The following is an 18807-nucleotide window of genomic DNA, read 5'->3' on the forward strand; positions in this document are numbered from 1 at the left end:
CAGGCCGTGGAAGATGTGTGAAATAGATTTAACATAGATCCCACAATGGGAATCACATGAGTGCCAAGAGAACCGGTGTCATAAATGACCCAGACCGTCGTGTTTTGTCTTTTTAGCCAAGCTCGCATTACAATCTCAAGTCGTCATTTCAGTTTTAATTGTGTAGCTTTGAATTCAAAATTCCAGAATGCTAGGTGCTTTTGACTAGAAAGTCCCGGTTTGCTGAAAGGATCACGCGGTGGTACCCGGAAGTTATATTTAAGCATCCGGGGTAAGTGAGAGCCTGTTCTCAAGGTTTCTGGTCTGGCAGTGAACTAGGCCACAGCGTTGATACATGATCTGGGCAGGAAGTTCAGGCTTAGCATGTCCTTAAAATGCTATCATTGCCTATAGAGTAAACTTCCGGTTCGGGAGAGGGCTGTTGCTTTCATTGAGTCTGTTTCGTGAGTGTGTTCCACCTGCCTCAATGGGATGAACCGAAATGGCACCGGATTTCAGCATTTTAGAGTAAAATCTGAAAAGGAGTTCGGTCAAAGGATACAATGAGATTTCTTTGTTTTAAGCACAAATGGCGCCCTTAGTACGCACCTCAGCCCCATGTGTGGAAAGTGCTCGGGGCTGGCCTCGCTTACCCAAAAGCAGCGTACACACCCGAGGGCCGACCAGCTCTCTAGCGCTAACGCTTTTCCTCCCCAGGAGTTGGCGCGCGTGCGGCGCTATCAATACTTTGCTTCAGTGAGCGTCTATCTCCGGTTAATGCATGCAAAGGGTTACAATACGAAAAACCATTGGCTGTAACGTAAAGTCAGGTCTTCTACGCTAACATGACCTGTCTTTCTGTCATATTCTGCCTGAAGCAGAAGCAAACAAGCAGCAGGCGGAACATTGTGTGATACTCCCTTGGGTGACTGTCATTCCAAGGAAAGGACACATCTTGCACAGTGTACCTTTGTACGGATGTCGACTGTCCTCGCATTGAGATCTGTAACAGAGGCTCCCATTCGAGCACAAACCTTGCTGCTGGACACCGATGGCTCATAAAATGAAGGCCTGTGGCCTGCAGGCCGCCACAGACCTCCACAGACCTCCCGCAGAGAGCACTCACGGCTGTCCTACCTCAGGGCCCAGGTGGCCGTTTCAATCCGGTAAAGATGGGTTATTCGTGTAGTTTGCTCCTGGCAGCCACCAGGGGGACAGACTAGCCAGCTCTAAACATCTTTCATGTTCGTTGTCTTATGGAGGCGAGATCTGCACCGGTGGAAACCGGAAACTCCATTCGAGGCGGAAATGACCCGCTGGCTCTCGCCAGACATCTACCTCAACATCTTCCGCTCCCGGGGCCGTCCCTGCTCACTGCCCCGTGCGTGCACCCCTCCTCCTACTTAAGGAAGCCACCTTCCAGACTCCGGTGGGACGCTCGAGAACCATTACCTCAATCCCTATTTTGAAGGGGCTTGGATAAACAGTTGCGTCATTTAATCTTCATCAGAACGTACTAACATCAGCATAAGAGCTCAAAGCAGGGGCACGCCAGCGTAGCCCCTCAAAGGAATACAACCCTGAAGGGACAGAGCTGGGCAGGACCGACCTGCGCAGCACCGCTCAATAGACTGAGCCTGGCAGCACAACCAGGAGAACAACACGTCTGAAGGAGCAGAGCTGAACAGCACCTCCGCTTCCACAGGGTTGGACAGCGCCTCTGTATATAGACCCTGGCTGCTGCCCTAAACGGACAGAGCTGGACAGCATCTCTGCAAGAGTAGAGCTGCGTAGCACCTCTGTATGAGCAGAGCTACACGGCAGATCTGCCTCAACAGAGCTGGACAGCACCTCTGTACAGACAGAGCGGGACAGCCCCTCTGAATAGACAGAACTGGACAGCACCTCTGAATAGACAGAACTGGACAGCACCTCTGAATAGACAGTGATGGACAGCACCTCTGAATAGACAGAGCTGGACAGCCCCTCTGAATAGACAGAACTGGACAGCACCTCTGAATAGACAGTGCTGGACAGCACCTCTGAATAGACAGAACTGGACAGCACCTCTGAATAGACAGTGCTGGACAGCACCTCTGAATAGACAGAGCTGGACAGCCCCTCTGAATAGACAGAACTGGACAGCACCTCTGAATAGACAGTGCTGGACAGCACCTCTGAATAGACAGAGCTGGACAGCCCCTCTGAATAGACAGAACTGGACAGCACCTCTGAATAGACAGAACTGGACAGCACCTCTGAATAGACAGAACTGGACAGCACCTCTGAATAGACAGAACTGGACAGCACCTCTGAATAGACAGTGCTGGACAGCACCTCTGAATAGACAGTGCTGGACAGCACCTCTGAATAGACAGAGCTGGACAGCACCTTTGAATAGACAGAGCTGGACAACACCTCTGAATAGACAGAGCTGGACAGCCCCTCTGTAGAGAAAGACCTACACAGCATCTCTGAATAGACAGAGATGGACAGCCCCTCTGAATAGACAGAGCTGGACAGCACCTCTGAATAGACAGAGCTGGACAGCCCCCCTGAATAGACAGAGCTGGACAGCACCTTTGAATAGACAGAGCTGGACAGCACCTTTGAATAGACAGAGCTGGACAGCCCCTCTGAATAGACAGAGCTGGACAGCACCTTTGAATAGACAGAGCTGGACAGCAACTCTGAAAAAACAGAGCTGGTCTGCACCTCTGAATAGACAGAGCTGGCCTGCACCTCTGAATAGACAGAGCTGGACAGCCCCTCTGAATAGACAGAGCTGGACATCACATATGAATAGACAGAGCTGGTCTGCACCTCTGAATAGACAGAGCTGGACAACACCTCTGCATGCACAAAGCTGGAGAGCACTTCTGCATGGGCAGAGCTAGACAGCACCTTCGAATAGACAGAGCTGGACAGCATCTCTGCCCAGGCAGAGCTGGACAGCACCTTCACGTGGACAGAGCTAGACAGCACCTCTGAATAGACAGAGCTGGATAGCACCTCTGCATGGACAGCGCTGAACAGCACCTCTGAATAGACAGAGCTGGACAGCACTTCTGAATAGACAGAGCTAGACAGCACCTCTGAATAAAAAGAGCTGGACTGCACCTCTGAATGGACAGCTGGACAGCACATCTAAATAGGCAGAGCTGGACAGCACTTCTGAATAGACAAAGCTAGACAGCACCTCTGAATAGACACAGCTGGACAGCACCTCTGCATGGACAGAGCTGGACAGCACCTCCGCATGGACAGAGCTGGACAACATCTCTACATGGGCAGAATTGGACAGCACCTTTACGTGGACAGAGCTGAACAGCACCTCTGAATAGACATAGCTGCATAGGCCCTCTGAATGGACAGCGCTGGACAGCACCTCTGAATAGACAGAGCTGGACGGCACCTCTGAATAGACAAAGATGGACAAAGCTCGACAGCACCTCTGAATAGAGAAAGCGGGACAGCACCACTGAACAGTAGAAGCTGCACAGCACCTCTGAATTGACAAAGCTGGACAGCACCTCTGAAGAGACAGAGCTAGACAGCACCTCTGAACAGACAGAGCTGGACAGCACCTCCGAATAGACAGAGCTGGATGGCACCTCTGCATGGACGGAGCTGGGTAGCACCTCTCAATAGACAGCGCTTGGTAGCACCTCTCAATAGACAGAGCTGGACAACGCTTCTCCTTGGACAGAGCTGGACAACACCTCTGAATGGACAGAGCTGGACAGCACCTATGAATGGACAGAGCTGGGCAGCACCTTTGAATGGGCAGAGCTGAACAGCACCTCTGAATGGGCAGAGCTGGACAGCGCCTCTGAATAGACAGAGCTGAAAAGCATCTCTGGATGGACAGCGCTAGACAGCACCTCTGAATAGACAGAATTGACAACACCTCTGCATGGACAGAGCTGATTAGCACATCTGGATGGACAGAGCTGGACAGCACCTCTGCATGGACAGAGCTGGACAGCACCTCTGAATGAAAAGGACAGGGCGGCACATCTGAATGGATAGAGCTGAACAGAGCCTGCATGTGACGCAAATAATACAATTAAAATTAAACAATTAAATGTGGAGTAAAACATGGGGCAAAAGCAAAGATCATCGTGTTTGGTGCAATCTATGCATTGCCAGGAGCTGTGCGGCAGATGGAAGCTCACAGTAATGTATAATAACAACATCAAAAACATGTAAAACGACGGTGTTTTAGTTTCCCTTTTAACCAAAAGAAAAAAGGCACCCGTTTTTGTTTCGTCTCTGACTCCCCGGTGGGGTATTTCATTATTCATTTGCGCTGGTGGCCGCGGCTTCTTTGCATATAAAATCCCAGACACCCTGCAAATCCCTGGCGTGCCATGTGTCAGGCTGGGCTGTGATTTGGCGCATGGGGCTGCCTGCCTCGGAAAAAAAAGCATCCTGGCAGATCAAAAACATCTTTTTCATTAAAAACTAAGCACGTGAGCGTGGCCTGCTTTGTTTTACGGAATCTCCCTTATTAAAGTGCGATCGCCCACATTGTGCTGGCGGAGCGCGGTAGCGTCCTCGGTGCGAAGGCCACGGCGGGTGTGAGAGCGATCAGACATGCCAGGTTCCTTGGAGACACCGGCGCCGAGGGGAGGGGGCCGGGATTAGCATATCCTAAACAGCGGCCCTCCCCCAGCCTTGAACTTGGCCTTGCCCGTGTCTGCTCGGGCGGCCCAAGGCTGCGGGAACACAATGCGCGGGGCGCCCCTTTGTTTGGGGGAGACATGGGAACTGGATCACCTCTGTTGTTATTGTGGGAGCGTGCATTCTGCATGCAGAACAAAGGGGCGGCTCTGCCCAGACAGCAGGGCACGCACCGCGGCAACTGAAGGAGGAAAAGAGGGAACGCGGGGTGTGCTTGTGTGTCAGTGTACATGCGCGCGCGACTGGGTGTGGGTAGGCGCGCGCGTCCCCGTGTGTGTGTGTCTGTATGGGGGAAGCTTGTAGTCGCGGGGCGGGCGTTTGTTTGTGTGCGCGTGTGCAATCTTTGCTGACAACACACCTCATGCATCTATACATCAAAGGTGTAGCTGCGATCCAGTCCGATTCATAACGCCACACACAGCGCCTTTTGCGATGTATACGCCACAAGTGACTTGTAAATACACTTTGGGTGTTGTGTGATTTGTGTTTTGCATGGCTTCGCTGGGTTTCGTTGGCACTACATTGTTGTATAAAACAGGGATTTTAATTCAGTGCATTGAATAGTCGAGGAGCAGATTTCGTTGTGCGCGGTGACATGAAACAACATCGGTTGTAATCTCTATGGTTTTGGTGACATGTTGTCCTTCTTTCAGCAGCATATCCTGCTTGAAGGCCTGGATCTTTGGCAGCTGCCCCATGCCATGATCAGCCAACAGTAGATTGGTGACAGAGTGGGCCGTGCAGCTTGTGTTAGCTTTGCATCGTGTCTGCAGTCGTGCTTAAGCTGCATTGTTGGTGTAACTATTCAGTCAGATTCACTCGGTGAGAGAAGAACGCAAATTGAGCAATCAATCAGAGGGAGGCGGTCATTTTCAAGGCTTTGGATTGGTTAAAATGTACAGGTCTTAGAAGCCAGTGTTGTTTCTGTAACAATAATAACGAACCATCTAAATACAGTGCACGCGCCAATTTCTGTTGACATAGCATTTATATTACCATTGAACTACATGTGATCAATACGATTTTATTTGAAGCACGTGTATTAATAAATGAACAAATTAAGTACAAAGGTTTAATGACAGGTTATCACCACAGGACAGCATATGTCACTTGATGACCTGGCACAGTACTTCGCACGCCCCATGTTACAACTCATTGCAAGGATCTGTATGTGTGCGGCACTCACATAGGCCCGTTTGTGAAATGTTGTAGGAAGGGCATCGAGTTGACCTCTCCTGGCTCTGGGTTTTTACTCTCTGTCCTCAGGTGCTGGTTATTTAACCTTCATCCTACTCCGGCCCCTGCTCTGGTATTTACCCACTGTCCTCGGATTATTTAACCTATTTTCTCTGGCTGTGGTCATTTCACCTCCGTCCTTCGGCTCTGATTATTTACCCTCCGTCCTCTGGATCTGACTATTTAACCTCCATCCCCTGGCTGTGGTTAGTTAACCTCTTTCCTTTGGCTCTGGTTATTTAACCTCTGTCCCTTGGCTCTGGTTATGTAACCACTCTCCTCTTGTTATTTAACCTCCGTACTCTGGTTATTTAACCTCCTTACTCTGGTTACTTAACCTCTTTTCTCTCGCAGTGGTCATTTAACCCCCGTCCTCTGGCTCTGGTCATTTAACTTCCGTCTCCTGGCTTATGTTATTTAACCTCTTTCCTTTGGCTCTGGGTATTTAACCTCCGTCCCCTGGCTCTGGGTATTTAACCTCCGTGCCGTGGCTCTGGTTATTTAACCACTCTCCTCTTGTTATTTAGCATCCGTCCTGTGGTTATTTAAACTCTTTTCGCTGGCTGTGGTCATTTATCTCCTTCCCCTGGCTATGGATATTTAACCTTTTTTCCTTGACTCTGGTTCTTTAGCCTCTTTCCTCTGGCTGTGGTCATTTAACCTCTTTCCTCTGGCTGTGGTCATTTAACCTATTTTCTCTGGCTGTGGTCATTTAACCTATTTTCTCTGGCTGTGGTCATTTAACCTCTTTTCTCTGACTGTGGTCATTTAACCGCTTTCCTCTGAATGTGGTCATTTAACCTCTTTCCTCTGACTGCGGTCATTTAACCTATTTCTCCTACTGTGGTCATGTAACCCTTTTTTCTGACTATCGTCAGTTAACCTATTTTCTCTGACTGTGGTCATTTAACCTCTGACTGTGGTCATTTAACCTCTTTCTGTCGCTGTGGTCATTTAACCTTTTTCTTCTGACTGGTCATTTAACCTCTTTCCTCTGGGCATTTAACCTCTTTTCTCTGGCTGTGGTCATTTAACCTTTCTCCTCTGACTGTGGTCATATTTAACCTCTTTCCTCTGGGCATGTAACCTCTTTTCTCTGGCTGTGGTCATTTAACCTTTTTCCTCTGACTGTGGTCATTTAACATCTTTCCTCCGACTGTGGTCATTTAACCACTTTCCTCTCACTGTGGTCATTTTACCTCTTCCCTCTCATTGTGGTTATTTAACCTCTTTCCTCTGGCTTTGGCCATTTAACCTCTTCCCTCTCACTGTGGTCATGTAAACCCTTTCCTCTGACTGTGTTAATTTAACCTCTTTCCTCTGGCTGTGGTCATTTAAACATTTTCCTCTGACTAGTCATTTAACCTCTTTCCTCTCACTATGGTCATTTAACCTTTTTCCTCTGACTGTGGTCATTAAGCTCTTTCCTCTGACTGTGGTCATTTAACCTCTTTCCTCTGACTGTGGTCATGTAACCTCTTTCCTCTGACTTTGGTCATTTTACCTCTTTCCTATCAATGTGGTCATTTAACCTCTTTCCTCTCACTGTGGTGATTTAACCTCTTTAATCTCCCTGTGGCCATTTAACCTCTTTCCTCTGGCTGTAGTCATTTAAGCTCTTTCCTCTGACTGTGGTCATTTATCCTCTTTTCTCTGGCTGTGGTCATTTAACCTCTTTCCTCTGACTCTGGTCATTTAACCTCTTTTCTCTAGCTGTGGCCATTTAACCTCTTTCCTCTCACTGTGGTTATTTAAGCTATTTCCTCTGGCTGTTGTCATTTAACCTCTTTCCTCTGGCTGTGGTCATTTAACTTATTTTCTCTGGCTGTGGTCATTTAACCTCTTTCCTCTGACTGTGGTCATTTAACTGCTTTCCTCTGACTGTGGTCATTTAACGTCTTTCCTCTGAATGTGGTCAGTTAACTTCTTTTCTCTGACTCTGTTTTTTTTAACCTCTTTCCTCTGACTGTGGTAATTTAACATATTGTCTCTGGCTGTGGTCATAAAACTGTTTTTTTCTGACTGTGGTCAGTTAACCTTTTTCTTCTGACTGTGGTCATTTAACCTCTTTTCTCTGGCTATGGTCATTTAACCTTTTTCCTCTGACTGTGGTCATTTAACCTCTTTTCTCTGATTGTGGTCATTTAACCTCTTTTCTCTGATTGTGGTCATTTAACCTCTTTTAACTGTGGTGATTTAACCTCTTTCCTCTGACTGTGGTCATTTAAACTCTTTCCTCTGACTGTGGCCATGTACCTCTTTCCTCTGGCTGTGGTCTTTAAACACTTTCCTCTGACTGTGGTCATTTAACCTCTGTCCTCTCACTGTGGTCAGTTAACCTTTTTCTTCTGACTGTGGTCATTTAACCTATTTCCTCGGACTGTGATCATTTAACCGTTTTTTCTGACTGTGGTCAGTTAACCTCTTTTCTGTGACTGTGGTCATAAAATCGTTTTTTCTGACTGTGGTCAGTTAACCTCTTTCATCTGACTGTGGTCATTTAACCTTTTTCCTCTGACTGTGGTCATTTAACCTATTTCCTCTGGCTGTGGTCAGTTAACCTATTTCCTCTGGCTGTGGTCATTTAAGCTCCGTTCTCTCACTATGGTTAGTAAACCTCTTTCCTCTGACTTTGTTCATTTTACCTCTTTCCTATCACTGTGGTGATTTAACCTCTTTCCTCTCACTGTGGTGATTTAACCTCTTTAATCTCCCTGTGGTCATTTAACCTCTTTCCTCTGACTGTGGTCATTTAACCTTTTTCCTCTGACTGTGGTCATTTAACCTTTTTTCTCTGACTGTGGTCATTTAACCTCTGTCCTCTCACTATGGTTAGTTAACCTCTTTCCTCTCACAGTGGTCATTTATCCTCCGTCCTCTGGCTCTGGATATTTAACCTCCGTCCTTTGGCTCTGGTTTTTCAACCTAGGTCCGCACTCTCTGGTTATTTAGCCGTCGTACCTGGCTCTATTTATAACTTAAGCACTTAAAAAAGCGCGGCATTCGCCATATTCGGAGGAATAGGCCCAATCTTACTAATATTTAAGTTAGGGAGGTGCCCAACGGTCCGTCCTCTCACTGGAGATTCTGCCCCCCTTTGCCACACAGCGGTAATTAGTAACATATTACACATTGTATATAAACGTATATGTATAGATAATAAGTGTTTACGTTCATCGCCTGCAGCGCGAGGCCAAGCCACTTGTACCTCTTGTTGGTGAGGCATACCCACGCATCTCCCGCCCACTCCAAATGTCACACGAGAGACTCGTTCAAAAAAACACAGGTTTATTTCAGAAGTGCCTTTATAAATACCAACAGTACAGCGTGCGTCCATCTCCACATTGCCCACAGGGGGCGCAAAGCATTCAAAGTCGCCTTCCTGAAGGAACGACGGGAACGTGAGATGTTCTGCTTCATCACGAACGTGATTAACAATTTGCATAAATAAAACATCAAATAAAATAACACTGCAATTCGGAATCCGAATACACATACATTGGCTCGATTAATCATTTTAGTTCAGAGAATTTGGGAAAACGCACGATTTTATTTATTTCTGTGTGTACAAGATGTTTTAAAAAATACTTTTTAAAGCGCTTCCTGGTAAAGCCTTAACACGTGACTTTATTTAACCAATTAGACTGACCGTAAGGGGTTCAACAAGAGACATCTATTCCCAGTAAGCTATCAACACATATGGCAGATGGCACGTGCACGTGCAACAACCAAAGGATGCACGCTTGATTTTATTCTTGGAATTAATGTCCCAAACTATGAAACTTTGACAATTTTTGCTGGGAAATGTAAGGCCATTTTAATAACATGGACTTAAAGGAACACCTCTCCCCCCTCTTAAATCCAACTTACTCGTGTTCCATAAAAATACAGTTTTGAGCCGCACCAGTCATAGCAGGGTACGGCCTACTTCGGAAACCAAAGGGCCAGCTTCTGGGGTGCCTGATTTTTTAACTTTCAGGAGCCGCTTTACCACAAAACAGTAATGCAAGGTGCACAATATATCTCATTGGCGTTATGTTCTCTTGTGTACTGCACACAACAAGGCCCCACAGAACACACAATTACCCTGGGCCCTCCTTCTACACCATTTCCTATATTGAGACTGTAATTTCTCTTCCCGTCGAAGCCTAGAGCTGTGAGTGGCCTATGAGAGGCCCACAGAGGCGCTTCTGTCTGCACAAGGAGAGGAGGTGATGCTGCTTCGAATAGTCAGGTCTCCTGGAGATCTTCAACTGTTCCGCCTTGTAAAACCTAGGAAATAAAGAGAAATCGATTTTAATATGTCCATGCCCTCTGGTTATACGTGTCATCTCTCTATGCAAGATCAACATTGAAACACACCGGGAGCCTGCCTGTGCTCTGTGGCATGTGACCCCTGCGCCTGTAGTCACTGGGCCAATCTTTTAGTCATTTTACTTTGGTCAGCCCTGTCTATGACATTGGCGACCAAGCTCTGCCCCGTGCAATGACCAGCCACCCTGGAACCGCACTGTTTGCAGCCTCTGCACTTGCAAAGACTGAGGAAGGAGTAATTATTGCTCTGGTGTCAGCACAGGTGTTTAGTAACAGAACATCGAGATAGTTCACAAGGGCCAGGCCTAGTCCAGTGCAAAGACAGATCCCCCAGTTACTGTCCCGCTTACAGGTCATGAACATGTCAATACATATGTGATCTATAGGTGCCACCACATGCACATAATGATAGAACATTCAGATATGACACTGGGGCCAGGCTCTCCACCAGTGCAAGGACGCACAACTTGTTATTGTCCTGATTTCAAACCATGCAAATCAAGAGATCACTGGAAATCTGTGAAAAGAGCTGTTGACTTGGTGCCAGCATGTGCTCACGTGCACGCATTCACTGACTCGCTGCACCAGTGCCGGGTCCTGCACAAGCGCTATGGCAGATCATCTTATGCTGGTGATTCTAGAGACTGCACATGTACCTGTGTACAAAGTTCATGAATTCTTGGTAGCACGTGCATGTACGCATAGAAGACAGTGTTAGAGCACTTGTGCTAAATCGAGCGCAAACACTTGTATTAACAACCCCTTAATTCCTTACTTTGGTGCCAAACCCTGCAGGTGTGGGCTTTGGAAGCCCACTGTGGCATTACTATGGTCTCAGACCTTGACGTAAGGGCAGCTCAGTTTGGGGCTGGCCTGACTGCTTACAAATCCCCTCTGAGATGTTTATCAGCCTCACATCCGGGGTCCTGCAGGCAATCAGGGATCAGGTCTCTTCCCTGCAGGCCTGTGGTACTCTGGGATTAGCAGCACGTCAGGGCTGCTGAAGGGAAGGGCCTGTGATGATTCAATTTGGATGCTAACTTTCCCAGTACAAAGGGTGTGCGATTTAGAAGGACGTTTTAGTTTCAGACCGCACCCTTCCAGGCCTCGATATCTCCCACCCTGTGCGCCCTCGTACTCTGCATCTCGTATGACTTTACACTCTGCCCCTCCCACCTTCTCACCCATTTCCCTTCTACTTTATGTTCTCACATTCTTTGGACATTGTTTTGCATACTCTCAGGTTCGAAGTGGGACAGAAAAAAGGCCTGGGCACCAAAATAAAGGTGGCCCCATTAGTGAATCAGATTGCTAAAAAAAATGTGTCCCATATTTAAAAATCGGGGCATTTTTGAACTTGTAAAGACGTGCTCTACACGTGTCTTTTCAAGTACGTGCATACATTTATCCTTGCTACAGGAATGCAAACCGGTCCAGCAAACCAGAAAACAGGCCCAGAAACAGCTAAAAAGCCACCCGCACACTGACATGTCAGAAAAACCATGCTGCCACTACCAGATTGGCCAGAAGGCCAGTCCGACCCTGCACACTACTGTCCCATGCCTTCTGACATTACCTTTCGCATTTTTTTGTCTAGCACTGACACTCCTAATGTTCCTCATCTGTTACTCTGTTTCCTCTCCCTGTTTCTCCAGTTCTGTCAGATTATCTGTGACTCCTGCTTGTGTTCTTTTGTCTTTGGCACGCTCTTTACCCGCTGATCTTCATACTTTATTTCCTTTTCAGCTTCTCAAACCATTCTGTTCTTACTTTCTTTGGCTCTTGCGTCCTGTGCGAGTGCGACCCAACTTGCACCCCTTTTCTCCCATCTTGTACGTCGTTTCTCCCCAGAATACTCCTCGACCCCCTACACACTTCCTCATTCCTCATTGTAAACTGTTCCCTATTTCTTTGCCTCCTATTCTTAATCTTTTTAGCTAAAACTCACACGCCGACAAGCCCGGTGTGGTTTTGGCTTCCAGCTGCATTGTGGTTTGCTACCTACCCTTTCATCAAGTAAATGTGCCCCAGTCTGGTCTTAGACACATTGATCTCGCTGAGTTCCACCACAGAAAGGGGTGTATATGAGCTGATCTCCGCACTAACAGCTGTGAAAAGCAGCCATATTTTAAGTAATTCGCCAAAGGGTCAACATCAACAACAAAAAAGAGTGAGAACACGCTGCCCCCACCGCCCCCAGAATAAAAATCATCAAAGAATGAAAATAAAATATTAAAATCTGGATTTTGTGGAATATTTGAGAGGCTGCGGCATTGACATGCAAAGAGGGCAGCAGTGTGTCGCGAGTGAGATTTGGCCATCAGTGTCCGCCAGGCTTACAGGCCTGTCCGTCAGCCTTGGTAGCTTAAGCCCGTTCCAGTCTGAACACATCTCAGGGCTAAATATAATGAGGGGGGCAACAATGGTCTCTGTCAAGAACCGAGGAGAGGCTAATTTGTAAAGGGCGGTGGTGGCCTCTTCCCACAGGAAGGCCATCTGCCATACTATACCGGGGAGCCCAGACTCGTGCACCAAGCCTGCATCAGCCAATTGTATCCACACACCATGTGTAGTGACCACCAAACAACTTTAGTCACGCAACGTGTGAACACCAGGCAATGATATCCACGCACAATGTATATACCAGACAATGTCCTCTACCCAGTTTGTCTACACTAGGCAATGGTATTCACTCACAGCCTGAGTACTAGGCCTATGCAGTTATCCATACATGACAAACACCAGGCGATGGTAAACACACACCACCTTTAAACCAAGCACTGTTATATATGCACTGGATGTACACCAGGCAATGTTATGCAGATTTCATATATGCAACAATGTTTCCCCACACATCACAAGTACCCCACACAATCTTCCATACACAATACATACACATCAGGAAACGTTTATTTACACAGCACAGTGTTATCCACCCACCACATGTAACTGCATGCTGAGTTATCCCCTCACACCACCTGTATACATACAATTATCTACCTACTACCTCAACACCAGGCTATGGTATTCACACACCACCAGGTCATATTATAATCACACCACATGGACGAAAGGAAATGTTATACACAAACAATAAGTTAACTAGGTAATGATATCCACACAGCATGAGGACACCATGCGTGCAATGTTCAACATACACAGCTTGAGCCTCAGGCAGTCTTATGCACACACCACATCCACACCAGGAGATATTACACCTGACCGTCCCAACACAGAAACCCAGTGTAGATCAAGTAATGTTACGCTGCACCTGCCAAATTTACATGCCTCTTACAAATTAAGCAACATTACACTGTGCCTCCATAATATATGCACTTTATTCTACCAGGCAGAATAAGACCAAATCCCTTCTTAATACAAGCAGCCCACGTACATTCGGTACAGGCTGTACACTATGCCTTCTCAGAAGACATACTAGGTGGTGACCCCAGACTATATCACACTTTACCTTCCCAATACACATCTTTTTGGACCAGACATTGTGACATTATACCTTCACACTGCACGCAGCTTTTTTACGCAAGACAACATTACAGTGTGTCTCCCAAATACACAAACCCGAAATAATTCAAGTGAAATTACACTGTGCCTTTCCAGAACATGCACCTGGTATAAACCTCAGGCAGCATTATGTCGTGTCTTCACAATTAGAATATATTACAAAGTTCCTTTCCAGTACTGATGTTCTCCCCAGATAATATTACAGTGCTCTTTCCGAATACATTCAATTGTAAACCAGGCGGTGTGACATTGGCGCTTCAAAATACACATGGCCGTTTTACTCAAGACTTTACACTATGCCTTCCAATAGCAAACAGCGTAAACTAAGCAATATTAATCTGGGGTTCCTGTTACACACTCTATGTGCAGAACCAAGACAATATTACACTGTGCCTTCCCAAAATACACACACTTTGGAAATGAGTCAATATTGCACGGTTCCCCTTGTACACACAACCGTTATTTAGCACTGTGCGTCCCCAGTAACATACCCAATGGAAACCTAAGGCAATATTACCCCACACTATCCCAATACTGATGCTCTGTATAAAAGGGCACTAACACACTGTGGCTTTTAATTACGTATGCACCATTTGGACAGAGCATCCACCCCCCGAATGGGGGATGGACGCAGCGCTTAGACCGGGCCCCCGAGGACAGGGACTCCCGCGATCCGGCAGCCAAAACCGGATCCAGGTTCCACGCGTTCCGGCACCCCTCTCTACAATTGGTGGGCGGCCGGAAGCGCGTCATCGATGGGCGCCGTCATCGGGGTGGCAAGGGGTGGGGGTAGAAGGACCCGTGCCCCTTGGCCTTTTTCTCACTTGGCCACCCCGACGGAGGAGCAAAACCGGCGTGGCATCTTCTCCCTCCCTTCGGACCCTAATGTTAAACTTATTGGGTCTAGAATACTTAAGTCACCCCTGTCAGTTATCAAGGGTCCTTCAGAAGCAGTCCCTCCCTTAGGACAGTAGCAAGGGTTAAGGTTAGGCAGTCCTGGGCCATGAGGATGTACACCAGCTTGCGGGCTATGGTGCACAGTTAGATCTTGGGGGTCGGCTTGGGGTGCCCTGCTCCTGCCCACCTTTACTGCAGCCCCTGGGGAGCTTGGTGTTCGAGGGGCGTTGCCCATTGAGCAGACAAGGGTACAGGGGCATGGGGCGCCCCTCGCGGATGCAGGTGGTTGCACCTTGTGTGGTCCAATGGTGACAGGATTGCAAGGCGACCCCTTGGAAAAAAGGGGGTGTCTGGATATTGAGCTTCAACTGGCACATGAAAAATTGAGTTGATGGTTTGCTTTGCTCATGATTTTCACACGTTTGTATATGATTAGTTTACAAATGATTCTTATTATTTTAATGCACCTTTTTTCTTGTGCTGTATTGAATTTACCAGATCTGCTCAAAGTTTGTAATGTTAATGTTGAAATAAAATGATCCACAAACTAAGCTTACTTGTGTCCTGTTGGTAACTCGTTTGGGTGGTGTTGAGGTCCGGTCCTATCGGGGGTTCCTTCTCTTATAAACCATTTAATATCATCATTTGCTTCCCAGTATGTACACCCAGTGCAGACTCCTGCCAACTTGTACTCCACACTGTCCAAAAATAGCCATCCTTGATACAGTAGGCATTAGTCCACTGTGCTTCCCCAGGACACACACCCTGTGTAGACCACAGAAAATATTACCTTGTAATTTCCCAATAGACACATTATTGGAAATCTACATTATTAAAGTGTTTTCTCAATACAAACTTCATGTGTGAAGTAGACCATATTTCACAGTGCTTTCCTAAAACGTACGCAGAAAGTGTCACACTAAACCTCCCTAACACCCCTGCCTTTTTTACAGCAGGTAATGTTACTCTTTTCCTTACCAGCACACCCCCATGTACACAAAGTACCCTCATGCTAAAACTTCCCTATATGGTTTAATAAAAAAAGTTTCTATATCATTAAATTGAACCCACTGAAAGGTCAATGTCTACTGAGCTGCGCCAGTCTACTCACGGCTATTTTTTCAACTTGTTTGATTACAAGCCATCCATTACTAAATGCTCCAAATCTTTTGGCTTTCCGCAGCACAAAAATCTGAACCTACATGCTCACGTTAATTCTTTAGCTAAAGGCACACAGTACCAACTCAAATTCCTTTGAGGGACAAAATCCTGTATCACAGAAGATTATTTTAAACACAGTGGCATGATTCCTAGTCGTATCAAGGACTCATTATAGCAACTTGTTACTCATAGGATCCACCTTGCTCTTCTTAAGGTGGCCCTTTATGCCACCTCAATAAGGAACCAGATGTTTTAAGAACATCACGCCATTTCTGATCACCATTAAATGACTTCCTGTTGAAACCCTGAGTTTATCAAGTAGGCCAGTAAGGTTCATAAAGTACTTCCTTATGGCGAGGCACCACATTTCTGGTCTCAAACATTAGTCCTTTTAGGAGGCCTTTGCTCCCTTCAGTCTTCTAATACCCTTCTAGTAAAAATGTCCGCTTTCGGAAAAGAGGGAATACCAACAAAGTTCTTCTCTGGGGTGCACCCAAAGTACAGAACTATATTGCACAAGCAATTGCGACAAATCCCATCTATGAAACATTCAAAATGGGGCAGAAATGTCTGATGTTTCAATGTCATTTTCACATGGTACCTGTCACATGAATATGATTTTAGTAATTTTTTGCACCTTACAGAATGCCTGACATTCGTAAGAAGAGACAACAAAGTATTCAAGGGCGACCTCTTTGAGAAAAGCCTTTCATTAAACAGGACCAATGACTCTGTTCTGACAATCTCTTCCCTCAGAAAATCAGCACTTGCTGGCACAACATACAAGCAAGCAAACTGATACATTTAGGACTAGAAAAATGACCTTACTAACAATACATCGCATTGTGTCGTTGTCCCTGCCCATGTAAAAAGGCAGTCTTATTCTGGTGGTCAGAATACACCCAGCTTGTAAGTATCAGTCGACATTACACTGTGACTTTTTAATATGCACACCATGTATGCTGGTTACATGAGGTGGTAACTAGTCCTTCCCAATTCACCCACCATGTGTACCTCAAATAATTGCACAGTGTCTTTCCAATCCGCACACCCGCAAGTGCACCCGGGTGATTGCACACTGTCTTTTCGTAAACAATTCATATTTCTATGCACCTTCACTAGTCACCAGCTCTGCAAACTTCAAGAAACTTTACACTGCGCCTTACCAGTGGAAAACCCATGTGCACAAGGTAGCATTTCATTGCGCCTCCCCAGTGCAGACACACCAGTGCTCCAAGTTATGCCACATGGTCTTTTCAAGGCCCCCACCCCAACCAAGAAACGGTGGGTGGTGTTAATCTAAATGGAAACCAGGGTCGTCACAGGGTTGGTGTACATTAATGTGAACAGAATCAAGAGGGCATTTGGGCCACAACACCCAGAGGCCAAAACACACAAAGTAAACTTGCTCTAGAACTGGGAAATATGTAGACGTTTCAGAAACCTGTTTTCCTATTCATTTCAAGGGCCCCTGTTCAAATTTACGCTTTATGTTCTGGTATGCCATCAAAGTCTTTCACAACATGTGTATACACGTGCCAAGGGACATAAAAAAAATCGAAGAAAAAAAATAAGCAAAAAGATGCCGGGCTTGGGCAGCACAGAAAGAAACAAAGAGGAGATCCGATGAGAATAGGGCATCAATCACAGTGACCGGGTATGAAGGGAATCAGCAAGAGTAAGCCTCTGTCGTTCCTGGATGGACACTGTGTGACACTCCCTGCTGGCTTAACAGTGCCTCTAGTGGACTGTGTTTCTCATCCCTATGTGTGTGTACTTCATACACCCTTGTGATCCTACTGACACTCATTGACCCTAAAGATCTTCACCCCTAAAGATAGTAAGTACCCGAATGTGTGACTGCATCCACGCTCAGCAAAAACCCCATGTTTATGTGCAGCAACTTACACACACCATGGTTTCACCACGCCATCAAACCTTACTCACCTCGCCTACCTTGTCCCACAGAGGCCAAACATCAAACAAAGCTCTTACAAAGGCATGACTTGCTGCATGGAAGCACTATACAAACACCAATACAATACCTCGCAATAAGCATTGGCACCAAACCAAGTCTAAGAATGAGCAAAAAGACTCGAGCACTAAGCAGCAGAAAAAGAAATGTGCATCGAATTAAGAGTCGGCACACAATAAAAGTTAGTGGGGCAAAGTTAAGCAGGAAACGAGGATACTTTAAGGGATGTTTTCTCCCAGTTTGTATTGGTGCCACACCTTTTTAGAAACCGAACTTGTCAAATGCTAATAGAAAATAGTCATGGTTCAAATGCTTTTTCTTGTAGCCAGCCACATGGCCTTTGCGAGAAGGAGATATTTTAAAAAGTGTACACACCTGAGGGTATCAGGACGGTGTACATGTCAATAACATAAATGCAGAACTTCTATACAAGGCACAAAATTGCAACTATGGTTTCACAAACTGAAGTGACAAATTAAGGCCCGTTGTGATGGCAGAAAAAGAAACAGCAAGCATAAAACAGTGGAAAAGAGTATAAAAATAGGGTATGCTAAAAGATGGAAGTGGGTAGAAAAGGGTGGGAACAGCAGGATAAAGAGGTAAGGATGGGGTGAAGCTGTAAAAGTGAGCGTCAAGAAAGATGTACAGGAGGGGGTTAGTAAAACAGGGGTGAAGAATACTGCTAAAAAGGAGATATGACAGTGTAGGGCAGGAGTTTGGAGAAAGTCAAAGAAAGTGGATTGACGACGTTCTGTCACCCTGGAAGAATAGATGAACTGGAGAAACAGTATTATGTTAAACTCGGAGGAGTGGTTAGTTGAACTATAGTTTGAAAATGTGGGTTTCAGGTTTGTTTTTTGAAAATAAACTGTGTTTCAGCATGTCATAGGCTAACAGGAAGGTACATTAAAAGCAATAGAGCTGTCCCGGAGTAGGAATGTGTTGCATCGTTGTTGTTCTGAACTTTTTAAACTCTAGATAGAAATTATCAAGACTTCTTAGGTTCAAGTTGACACAAGTGTCTCAGTTGCAAGTTG

At 46.2% G+C, this 18807-nt stretch overlaps 1 long non-coding RNA gene across 2 annotated transcripts in view; it reads right to left on the reverse strand.

The window, feature by feature from the left end:
* Nucleotides 1-9182: 9182 nt before the first annotated feature.
* Nucleotides 9183-18807, reverse strand: part of LOC144825265 (uncharacterized) — a 149372-nt gene continuing 139747 nt past the window's right edge. For both annotated transcript variants that reach the window (XR_013609366.1, XR_013609367.1), the window contains exon 6: nucleotides 9183-10173. This is a non-coding gene — a long non-coding RNA (uncharacterized LOC144825265). The remainder of the gene's footprint in view (nucleotides 10174-18807) is intronic.

The sequence above is a fragment of the Lissotriton helveticus genome, chromosome 3_1 (assembly GCF_964261635.1).
Source record: "Lissotriton helveticus chromosome 3_1, aLisHel1.1, whole genome shotgun sequence".
NCBI lineage: Eukaryota > Metazoa > Chordata > Amphibia > Caudata > Salamandridae > Lissotriton > Lissotriton helveticus.